The sequence below is a fragment of the Nicotiana tabacum genome, chromosome 18 (assembly GCF_000715075.1).
Source record: "Nicotiana tabacum cultivar K326 chromosome 18, ASM71507v2, whole genome shotgun sequence".
In the NCBI taxonomy this organism is placed as follows: Eukaryota; Viridiplantae; Streptophyta; class Magnoliopsida; order Solanales; family Solanaceae; genus Nicotiana; species Nicotiana tabacum.
The window spans coordinates 138,386,784-138,397,908 of record NC_134097.1 but is presented as its reverse complement, the minus strand read 5'-3'; positions in this window follow the sequence as shown (position 1 = coordinate 138,397,908).

Sequence of the window (11,125 nt, the reverse complement as noted above, 5' to 3'; positions counted from 1 at the left end):
TAGTCGAAGTACTTTCTACTGAAAATACTTTGACTAAGGTCGATTAAACCTCAATCTTTATTTAATTTGGGCAGAATCCAAAAGTCTGGTATTTCTAGGGTTCCTGAAGGTTCGATTTGGGACTTAACTATTTCTGGTCAGATTCGAGGGGAACCAAATACGACACAAGGGTGAGGGAAGCCTAGGGGTCATTTGGTGTCAGTTTAGAACAAATCTGGGTAAGTCCTTGTTTGGTTCGAACCTTCAAAAGAAGATTCAAAGAGTTCTGAGAGGATTCGAACCAAACAAACAACAGATCCATACCTAGGGTGGTTAGGGGAAGCTATGGTATCGATTTGGGGATGTTAGGTTTAGATCTGAGTTTGGCTCGAATCTTTAAATGAAGATTCGAGAACCTTTAGGAAGATTCGAGCCAAGAGGCTAACATATTCGGATATAGGGTGTTCAGGAGGTTCTGGGGTGTTAAGGTGGTGACCGGCGGCGTTGATGCCGCCGGGTTTCAGGCGATGGGATCCTAGGGCGGCTAGGGTTAGGGGTGGGTTTCGGAAGATGATGATGAACAGTGGAGAGGGGGGTGTTAAGTTAGGGGGCCGGGGTAGGGGTTTGGGCTTATATAGGGACGGGGTGGGTTGATGCTGACCGTTAGATCTAGTAGGATGAAAGGTCAGGATTTATCCACTTAACCAAACGATGTCGTTTGGTTTAAGCTGGGGGGACGGGTTGAACCGGGTATCGGATCGGGTAATGATTACGGGTTAGGTTCGTGGGATCTCAGCCGTTGGTTGGCTTTGATCCAACGGTCACTGATAAGCTACGACCAAACGCTGTCGTTTTGACTCGTTTGAATAAGACCGGATCTGGGCTGCCTGGATTGGGCTGAGGGGGGGTAACTTGGTTTTGGGCCTGGATTTTAATCCAGGTCCGATATTTTTTCTTATTTTTCAATTTATTTCATTTTTCTAATTTAAATTTCTAATTTTAATTATAAAACAATTTTAACTTCTAAACAATATTAATCACTTCATAACAACTATTCAACATACAGATAAAACATTAATCACACAGTGGAATATTAAAAATAGAACAAAAATGCATATTTTTTGTGATTTTATTTTGAATCAATGCATAATTAAATCCTAGATATGCATGCAACATATATTTTTATTTTTATTTTCATTTTGTTATGACAAAGTAAACATTTACGGACATAAAACAAATATTTAACAAACATCACGCAAATTCAAAATTACACAGTAAAAGAAATTTATTTTATTTTTGATTTATTTGGGAGTAATTCTCATATTAGGCAAAAATCACGTGCTTACAGCTGCCCCTCTTTGCCCGAAGACACGAAGGGTTTTCGTGCAAAGATAAAGCGAGCGATTTTTTGCCCATCCGAGTACTCCGTGTGAAGCATTTTTTGAAAGATTTGACCGAACCCCTGCTTCAAAGGTTTCCTACATATCCTTGGCTATAAAGGAATCAGGTTAATGTAGTTCGGGAAGTTTTGGGTAGCTGGGACTACCGTGGGACTGTGATGTTACTGCTGCTTCGTGCTGCTTTTACTACTTGCTGACCTCCTTATTACACCTTACTTCCAAGGTAATACAAAAAAGCTAAACTAGACTATGGTACATGAATTAGAAAATCTTATCTAGATCATGCCCTTGCGTTTCTTGTTGTCTTGATATCTTGGTGACTCTTGGGCATTTGGCTTATTCCGTTTTCCTTTTCATTGTGTCCCGTATTTTCTTCATCTGTTTGGGACTCTTGTTGTTTCTTGCTGGGGAATTTGTTGGACTCCTCTGCTTTATTGACTCTAAATGTGCTCATTTCTCATATGAGCGGGCTTTTGATTTCAACACTTCAATTGCGTTCCCTTGTTCTCCAGGTGGGTGCCTGACTGCGGATTCATCCTCATTCTCCAGGTGGACGCCTGACTTCTTCAATTCTTTGTCCTCGTTCTCCAGGTGGACGCCTGACTTCTTCAACTCTTATTCCTCATTCTCCAGGTGGACGCCTGACTTCTTTAGTTCTTCATCCTCATTCTCCAGGTGGACGCCTGATTTCTTCTTTTCTCATCCTCATTCTCCAGGTGGACGCCTGATTCCTTTAATTCTCATCCTCATTCTCCAGGTGGACGCCTGACTTCTTCAATTCTCATCCTCATTCTCCAGGTGGACGCCTGATTTCTTCTTCAATTCTCATCCTCATTTTCCAGGTGGACGCCTGATTTCTTTAATTCTTATCCTCATTCTCCAGGTGGACGCCTGACTTCTTTAATTCTTCATACTCATTCTCGAGGTGGACGCCTGACTTCTTTAATTCTCATCCTCATTCTCCAGGTGGACGCCTTATTTCTTTAACTTTCATCCTCATTCTCCAGGTGGACGCCTGACTTCTTTAATTCTTCATCCTCATTCTCCAGGTGGACGCCTGATTTCTTCTTCAATTCTCATCCTCATTTTCCAGGTGGACGCCTGATTTCTTTAATTCATATCCTCATTCTCTAGGTGGACGCCTGACTTCTTTAATTCTTCATCCTCATTCTCCAGGTGGACGCCTGACTTCTTTAATTCTCATCCTCATTCTCCAGGTGGATGCCTGATTTCTTTAACTTTCATCCTCATTCTACAGGTGGACGCCTGATTTCTTTTCTTTTCGTCCTCATTCTCCAGGTGGACGCCTGACTTCTTTAACTCTTATCCTCATTCTACAGGTGGACGCCTGACTTCTTCTTCAATTCTCATCCTCATTTTCCAGGTGGACGCCTGATTTCTTTAATTCTTATCCTCATTCTCCAGGTGGACGCCTGACTTCTTTAACTTTCATCCTCATTCTCCAGTTGGACGCCTGACTTTTTTAATTCTTCATCCTCATTCTCCAGGTGGACGCCTGATTTCTTCTTCAATTCTCATCCTCATTTTCCAGGTGGACGCCTGATTTCTTTAATTCTTATCCTCATTCTCCAGGTGGACGCCTGACTTCTTTAATTCTTCATCCTCATTCTCCAGGTGGACACCTGACTTCTTTAATTCTCATCCTCATTCTCCAGGTGGACGCCTGATTTCTTTAACTTTCATCCTCATTCTACAGGTGGACGCCTGATTTCTTTTCTTTTCGTCCTCATTCTCCAGGTGGACGCCTGACTTCTTTAACTCTTATCCTCATTCTCCAGGTGGACGCCTGACTTCTTCAATTTTCTTTGTCCTCATTCTCCAGGTGGACACCTGACACAAATGTTGTTTTTGCCCCTGTTTTAAATCAAAGAAAACTTCGTTAGTTTAAAGCAGGGTGGTTAACTGGGGTATTCTTGCCGATGGTGGGGCTTCTTCTTCGTCTTGTTTTATTGCCTTGGAATGGTTGAAAAAGACTGTTTTGTCTTTGTAGTTGATCCTTGACTATAGGATTCCCCTCTGTATGTTTTCCTTCAAACCCTTTTAAATGTAATCATATGTCCCTCCTGACATTGCTGATCCACTTTTGATTTCACTTTTCTTCCTCCCATATCTTATTATTTTTATCTCCCGCCTTTCATGGCCGTATTTTGCATCATGTAATCCTGAATCTTGGTAGTACACCTTGACATTTCTTCTTATTTGTTTGGAATAAAACTTATCTCAAAGCTTTAGAAAAGTAAGATTATTAGTGACGAAACGCGCTGATTTCGACAATTATAGAATGAAAAGAAAAATCCAAATTTGGATTACTGTTGGAGAAGGAATAAAAGACTTATCTGATTGGAGTCACTGGCGCCAATGATCAAGGTATGCATTTTGGATTAATCAACCCAGTCTTTAATCAATTTCCTTTTAATTGTCTCATTTTTGTTTTCCCCAAAATTTCCGTAATCCATCTTCATTTTTCATTTTACAGACCTATTGGACTTGTAATATCTCAAAGAGTTCTCACCGACAAACCTTCCTTATTTGTTCATTTCTCACTTCCTTTTCGCCCTATGGTGCCTTCGAAGGTTTTCACCAATAAGACTCTCTCATTTTACTTTTCTCTCAACTTCCGTCGCCTTATGGTGCCCGTGTGGGTTTTCACCTATAAGACTCTCTCATTTTACTTTTCTCTCAACTTCCGTCGCCTTATGGTGCCCGTGTGGGTTTTCACCTATAAGACTCTCTCATTTTTACTTTCTTTTCTTGTTTGTACCAGAGTGTTATGAGCCATCTTCATTTGCTTGTCTCAGCATTTTTCTAAGATTGATCGAAAGGTCTTTTTGGTATGGGGTTAGAAATGGAAAAGGTATTAAAAGCTAAATAGCTTTGGTATGGGTTTAAATTTACAACTCTTGGAATCTTTTTCTTATTTCCAATACAATTCTTTGCCCCAGTTTCTTGATTGGGGTCTCTTGATGTTTTCTTTTTGTGCACATTATGTATATTGTGCACCCTATGACCGAGCCGTGAGGCGCCTACGTATCCTTCTTTGAGGAATCAGGTCAAACGTAGTTCGCTAAATAATAGTGATTTTTTTTCATATTTGATTTTCATTGATTCCAAGAGAGGGTAAGAAAGAAGCAAATATGGCTCGAAGGGGAAGCAAATGGTATAGTGTTTGGATAGCAGAATAAATTGCCTTTTTCATTCAAATCTTCGAAATAATGCTAAATACAAACATTCAAAAAGTTATGCATAATATCTCTTTACCGCGTCAGAATTGATCGCCATGTCTATGCATTTGCCTTCAATATCTATTAAGCATAGTGCACCATTCGATAATACTCTGGTCACAATGAATGGTCCTTGCCAATTCGGGGCAAATTTGCCTTTTGCCTCAACCTGATGTGGAAGAATACGTTTCAGCACATGTTGACCCATTTCGAACTTCCGTGGACGCACCTTTTTATTGTATGCTCTTGCTATTCTTCTTTGATATAATTGACCATGACATACTGCGGCCAATCGTTTTTCATCAATCAAGTTTAACTGTTCTAGACGGGTTTTGACCCATTCATTATCATCAATCTTTGCTTCGGCGATGATCCGAAGGGAAGGAATCTCAACTTCTGCAGGAATTACTGCTTCAGTGCCATATACCAACAAATAAGGAGTTGCTCCTACTGAAGTGCGCACAGTAGTGCGGTATCCCAATAATGCAAATGGTAATTTTTCATGCCATTGTCTTGAACCTTCTACCATTTTCCGAAGTATCTTCTTTATGTTTTTGTTGGCTGCCTCGACTGCTCCATTCGCCTTGGGCCGATATGGGTTAGAGTTGCGATGTGTAATCTTAAACTGTTGATATACTTCCTTCATTAATTTGCTGTTAAGATTAGCACCGTTATCTGTAATGATCACCTTTGGGATTCCGAATCGACATATGATATTTGAGTGGACAAAATTGACCACAGCTTTCTTGGTCACTGATTTGAATGTCTTGGCCTCAACCCATTTGGTAAAATAATCAATGGCTACCAGAATGAATCTGTGCCCATTGGATGCTGTCGGCTCAATTGGTCCAATCACATCCATGCCCCAGGCAACGAAGGGCCATAGTGCCGACATTGTGTGCAACTCGGATGGTGGAGAATGAATCAAATCTCCGTGTATCTGGCATTGATGACACTTGCGCACAAAACTGATACAATCTCGCTCCATGGTAAGCCAATAGTAACCAGCTCAGAGGATTTTCTTTGCCAACACATATCCGCTCATGTGGGGTCCGCAAACTCCCGAATGTACTTCAGACATGACAGCTGTAGCTTGTCTGGCATCTATGCATCTTAATAATCCAAGATCTGGTGTTCTTTTATACAAAACTCCTCCGCTTAAGAAGAATCCATTTGCCAATCGCCTAATGGTCCTCTTTTGATCTCCTGTGGCTTGTGCGGGATATATCCCCATCCTGATATACTCCTTGATGTCGTGGAACCATGGTTCACCATCAAATTCTTCTTCAACCATATTGCAATAAGCGTGCTGATCGTGGACTCGAATATGTAGGGGATCCACATAAGCTTTGTCTGGATGGTGCAACATTGATGCCAAAGTAGCCAATGCATCGACAACCTCATTATGAATCCTTGGAATATGCCGGAATTCCACTGATTGAAACCGCTGACAGAGATCATGTAGACATTGTCGGTATGGTATGAGCTTCAAGTCTCGGGTTTCTGATTCTCCTTGAATTTGATGTACCAAAAGATCTGAATCTCCCATGACTAAGATTTCTCGGATACCCATGTCTGCGGCTAGCCTTAATCCGAAAATACAAGCTTCATATTCAGCCATATTATTGGTACAATAAAATCACAGTTGAGCCGTAACAGGATAGTGATGCCCTATTTCAGAGATGATTACAGCTCCTATCCCGACTCCTTTCATGTTAGCGGCTCCATCAAAGAAAAGTTTCCAACCAGATTTTTCAATCTGTTCCATCTCATCGATGTGCATTATTTCTTCAGCAGGAAAATAGGTTTTCAATGGTTCGTATTCCTCATCGACCGGGTTTTCGGCTAAATGATCGGCTAGTGCTTGGGCCTTCATTGCAGTTCGAGTCACATAGATGATGTCAAATTCTGTTAGCAATATCTGCCACTTTGCAAGTCTTCCCGTTGGCATAGGCTTTTGAAAAATATATTTCAATGGATCCAGACGAGAAATAAGGTAAGTAGTGTAGGATGACAGGTAGTGTTTCAATTTCTGAGCTACCCATGTTAGGGCGCAACATGTCTTTTCCAGATGAGTATACTTAACCTCATAAGTTGTGAATTTCTTTCTAAGGTAGTAGATGGCCTGTTCTTTTCTGCCAGTGAGGTCATGTTGCCCCAATACACAACCAAATGAATTTTCCAAGACCGTCAAGTAAAGAATCAAAGGTCTTCCTGGCTATGGCGGGACCAACATGGGTGGGTTCGAGAAGTACCCTTTTATTTTGTCGAACGCTTCTTGACACTCATCGGTCCATTTGACCGCAACATCCTTTTTCAACAATTTGAAAATTGGCTCACAAGTTGTTGTGAGCTGAGCAATAAACCTGCTGATGTAATTTAACCTTCCCAACAAACTCATTACTTCAGTTTTGTTTCTTGGAGGTGGCAATTCTTGGATGGCTTTGATTTTTGATGGGTCTAGCTCGATGCCTCGCCGACTGACTATGAATCCCAGTAACTTTCCAGATGGAACTCCAAATGCGCATTTGGCAGGGTTAAGCTTGAGGTTGTACCTGCGAAGTCTTAAGAAGAATTTCCTTAAGTCCCCAACGTGGTCAGATTGATGCTTTGATTTTATGATCACATCGTCCACGTATACCTCAATCTCTTTGTGTATCATATCATGAAACACTGTGGTCATCGCTCTCATGTAGGTTGCTCCGGCGTTCTTCAAACCGAATGGCATTACCCGATAGCAATAAGTTCCCCATGGTGTGATGAATGCCGTCTTTTCTGCATCTTCTTCATCCATTAGAATTTGATGATACCCGGCATAACAATCCACGAAAGATCCTATATCATGCTTGGCACAATTGTCGATCAAAATATGGATATTGGGTAATGGAAAATTATCCTTTAGACTTGCTTTGTTGAGATTGCGGTAGTCGACGCATACTCTAATTTTGCCGTCTTTCTTTGGTACAGGAACAATATTAGTTAACCAAACAGGATATCGAGTGACTCGAATGACCTTTGCTTCCAATTGTTTGGTGATTTCTTCCTTAATTCTCACACTCATATCAGGCTTGAATTTTCTCAGCCTTTGCTTGACAGGAGGCACCGTTGGATCGGTGGGCAATTTATGAACCACTAAATCAGTGCTCAGGCCCGGCATGTCATCATATGACCATGCAAAAACATCTTTGAATTCTATGAGTGCTTTAATTAACTCTTCTCGGATCTTTGGTTCGAGATGGACACTTATTTTAGTTTTCCGGACATTACTCGTATCTCCTATATTGATGTCCTCGGTATCACTCAAGTTAGGTTTGGTTTTTTCCTCAAAGTGAATTAACTCTTTACTAATCTCTTCAAAATCCTCGTCTTCATCATATTCTGATTCATAATCACAATATATTTCTTGAATTAATATTTTGGAACCAGATTGATTTTTAAGACTGGGCTGAGGATTCATTATGCATGCCATATCACTAGAGCCAGCCTAAAAAGAACTGTACAGAAAAAAAAAAGAAAACTATCAGGAATGATAAGAAAAAGGAAACTGCTTTTTATTGGATGATGAAAGATAACAAGGTTTGCACACTTCAAACAAACTGTAAAATAAGCTTTGGGATTACAACCCTGAAGTAACCCAAACAAACTTGAAAGAAAATCAAAATAAACTACCAAGACTCCTTTCGAATGGGGAAAGGAGTAGCTTTCCAATTATTAAGCTTTGTTTCTGGCCCAACGAATTGAACTTCTGCGTTGCTACACCCTTCTCCACTTTCCAACATATTCACATCATTAAACAATTTCTCGAATCTTTCAATCAATTCCTCCTCAGGATCGACCCGGGATTTAGGAATTATTGTTATCGGGCGATTTTTAGCACCGGTCTTGACAAAAGACTTTGACAGATGTGGGACTGGTTTTGGGAGAACCCATGCCTTGTGTTTCAACTTTCTGGCCTTTTTCACATCATTTACAGTGGGTATGAACCCCAAACCGAATGTTCCCCAGTTCTCGGGGAGAGATACTGGTTGTATAATTCCTTGCAAAGATAAGCCCAGACCTTTGCCGGGTATAAAACCATTTTTTAACATTTCATAGGTTATCATGACTGATGCAGAGGATATCTTTGGATTTGGAAGGTATTTCCCCTCTGGAATTTTCTCTACCGACACTGTGTCGGACACTTGGTATACCCATGGTCCCTGGTCATTTTCTGTTCCTTCGACCGGTACAATGGTATTGCTGTGAGCATTTAAACTTTCTTCCCCATGCACAACTATTTCTTGATGATCCCATTCAAACTTGACAGCCTGATGTAGTGTTGATGGGACTGCTTTAGCAGCATGGATCCATGGTCGACCCAACAACAAGTTGTAAGAAATAGTTATGTCCAACACTTGAAATTCCATTGTGAATTCAACTGGCCCTATTGTTAGTTCCAACACTATGTCGCCAAATGAATCTCTGCTTCCACCGTCAAACCCCCGTACGCAGATACTATTTTTCTGGATCCTCTCCTCTTTAATTTTTAATTTGCTTAAAGTGGAGAGAGGGCAGATGTTTGCACTTGACCCATTGTCAACCAATACCCGGGTTACTACAGAGTTTTCACATTTCACGGTGAGGTAAAGAGCTCTGTTATGCTCGGTACCTTCCACAGGTAATTCATCATCAGCAAATGTAATTCTGTTTGTCTCAAAGATTCTGTTGGCTATTCTTCCCAAATGATTTACAGAGATTTTTTCAGGAACATGAGCCTTATTCAGGATTTTCATCAAAGCCAGACGGTGCTCCTCTGAATGGATTAGTAATGACAACAATGAAATTTGAGCAGGCGTCTTCTTCAATTGATCCACAACAGAATAGTCATGGAGTTTCATTTTTCTTAAAAACTCTTCCGCCTCTTCTTCCGTCACAGCTCTCTTTATTGGTGTTGGATTATTTTTAGTTTTTCTTAACTCTTCGGGCGTAAAACATCTTCCCGAACGAGTCAAGTCTTGCACCTCACACACTTCTTCATTGACTTCCTTTCCATTGTACATTACAGTCACCCGGTCATAGTTCCATAGGATGGCTTTGTTGTTGATGACTGGCAGCTGGGTTATAGGTGTGATAATAACCCGATCTGTACGGACTCCTTTCACGAATACAATGGGTTTGTTAGTAACCCCCGGTACTATTACTTTCGGCCTTTCTTGTTTTGTGGCAACTTTGCTTGATGATCCCTCCTCGACTATCATAGATGGTTCCTCACCATTTCTATTCTGCTTAGGTACCGGCTTCTCCTCTGTTAACTGCTTATCTAGCTTGGCTTCATGAGACTTGATCATCATGACAGTTTGTGATGGCTTCTTTGTCTCCCCATCAGCTTGTATGATTTCTATCATATTGGCCTCTTGATGGGATGGCATTGGTTTTCTATTGATATTGGGAGCTTCGAGGGTTTGAACCTCGATTTTATTAGTATCAATCAACTCTTGCATTGCATTTTTCAAATGCCAGCATTTCTCCGTATCATGGCCTGGTGTACCGGAGCAATATTCACAGCTAATGGTGTAATCCAGATTCTCTGGCGGAGGATTGGGTAGCTTGGATTGTATTGGTCTTAGCATGTCTAGCTGTCTCAGCCTGTGGAATAGACTAGTGTAAGACTCTCCCAATGGAGTGTAAGTTTTCTTTTTCTGTTCCCTTTCTCCCCTGAATGCTGGCCTAGGCCTGAAACCTGGTCCAGGATAGGCTCGTGGGTAAGTACTTGGTATGGCAGGAGCACGCCAATTAGTGTGAACAGGTGGCTGATTGTATGCTTGCGCATGGTTAATGGAAAAATGATGCTCCGAAGGGTGATAGTAGTGTTGGGATGAATCGTGGTGGTAAGTTGATTGGCGAGGTCGTTGTTGATTATAGTACGGCGATGAACCTCTTGGTCCTGACCAAATTCCTGAATCAACTACTGCTGCCTCCTCCCTCTTCTTTCTTCCGATTCCTCCTACCCCGCCTTGAATAGCTTGAATAGTCGCCTTAATTGCTGAATAGCTCATGATTTTATTGTCTTGAGGCCTTCTTCCACCATACCTCCCATCTTTACTACTTCGTTGAATGATTTACCTACCGCTGAAACCAAGTGGGCATAGTAAGTTGGTTCCAAGGCTTGGAGGAAGTAGTCTACCATTTCACTCTCCTTCATAGGAGGATCCACTCTTGCTGCATGTTCTCTCCACCGGAAACCGTACTCTCTGAAACTTTCATTGTGTTTCTTCTCAAATTTTGTCAAAGATAGTCGATCTGGGATGATTTCCAGATTGTATTGGAAATGGTATGCGAATGCCTGTGCTAGGTCATCCCAGGTGTACCATCTCCCATGGTCCTGGCGTGTATACCACTCCAAAGCTGATCCGCTTAGACTTTGACTGAAGTAAGCCATCAATAATTCATCCTTCCCCCCAGCTCCTCGCATCTTGCTACAGAAACCCCTTAAGTGGGCTACTGGGTCGCCGTGCCCGCTGTATA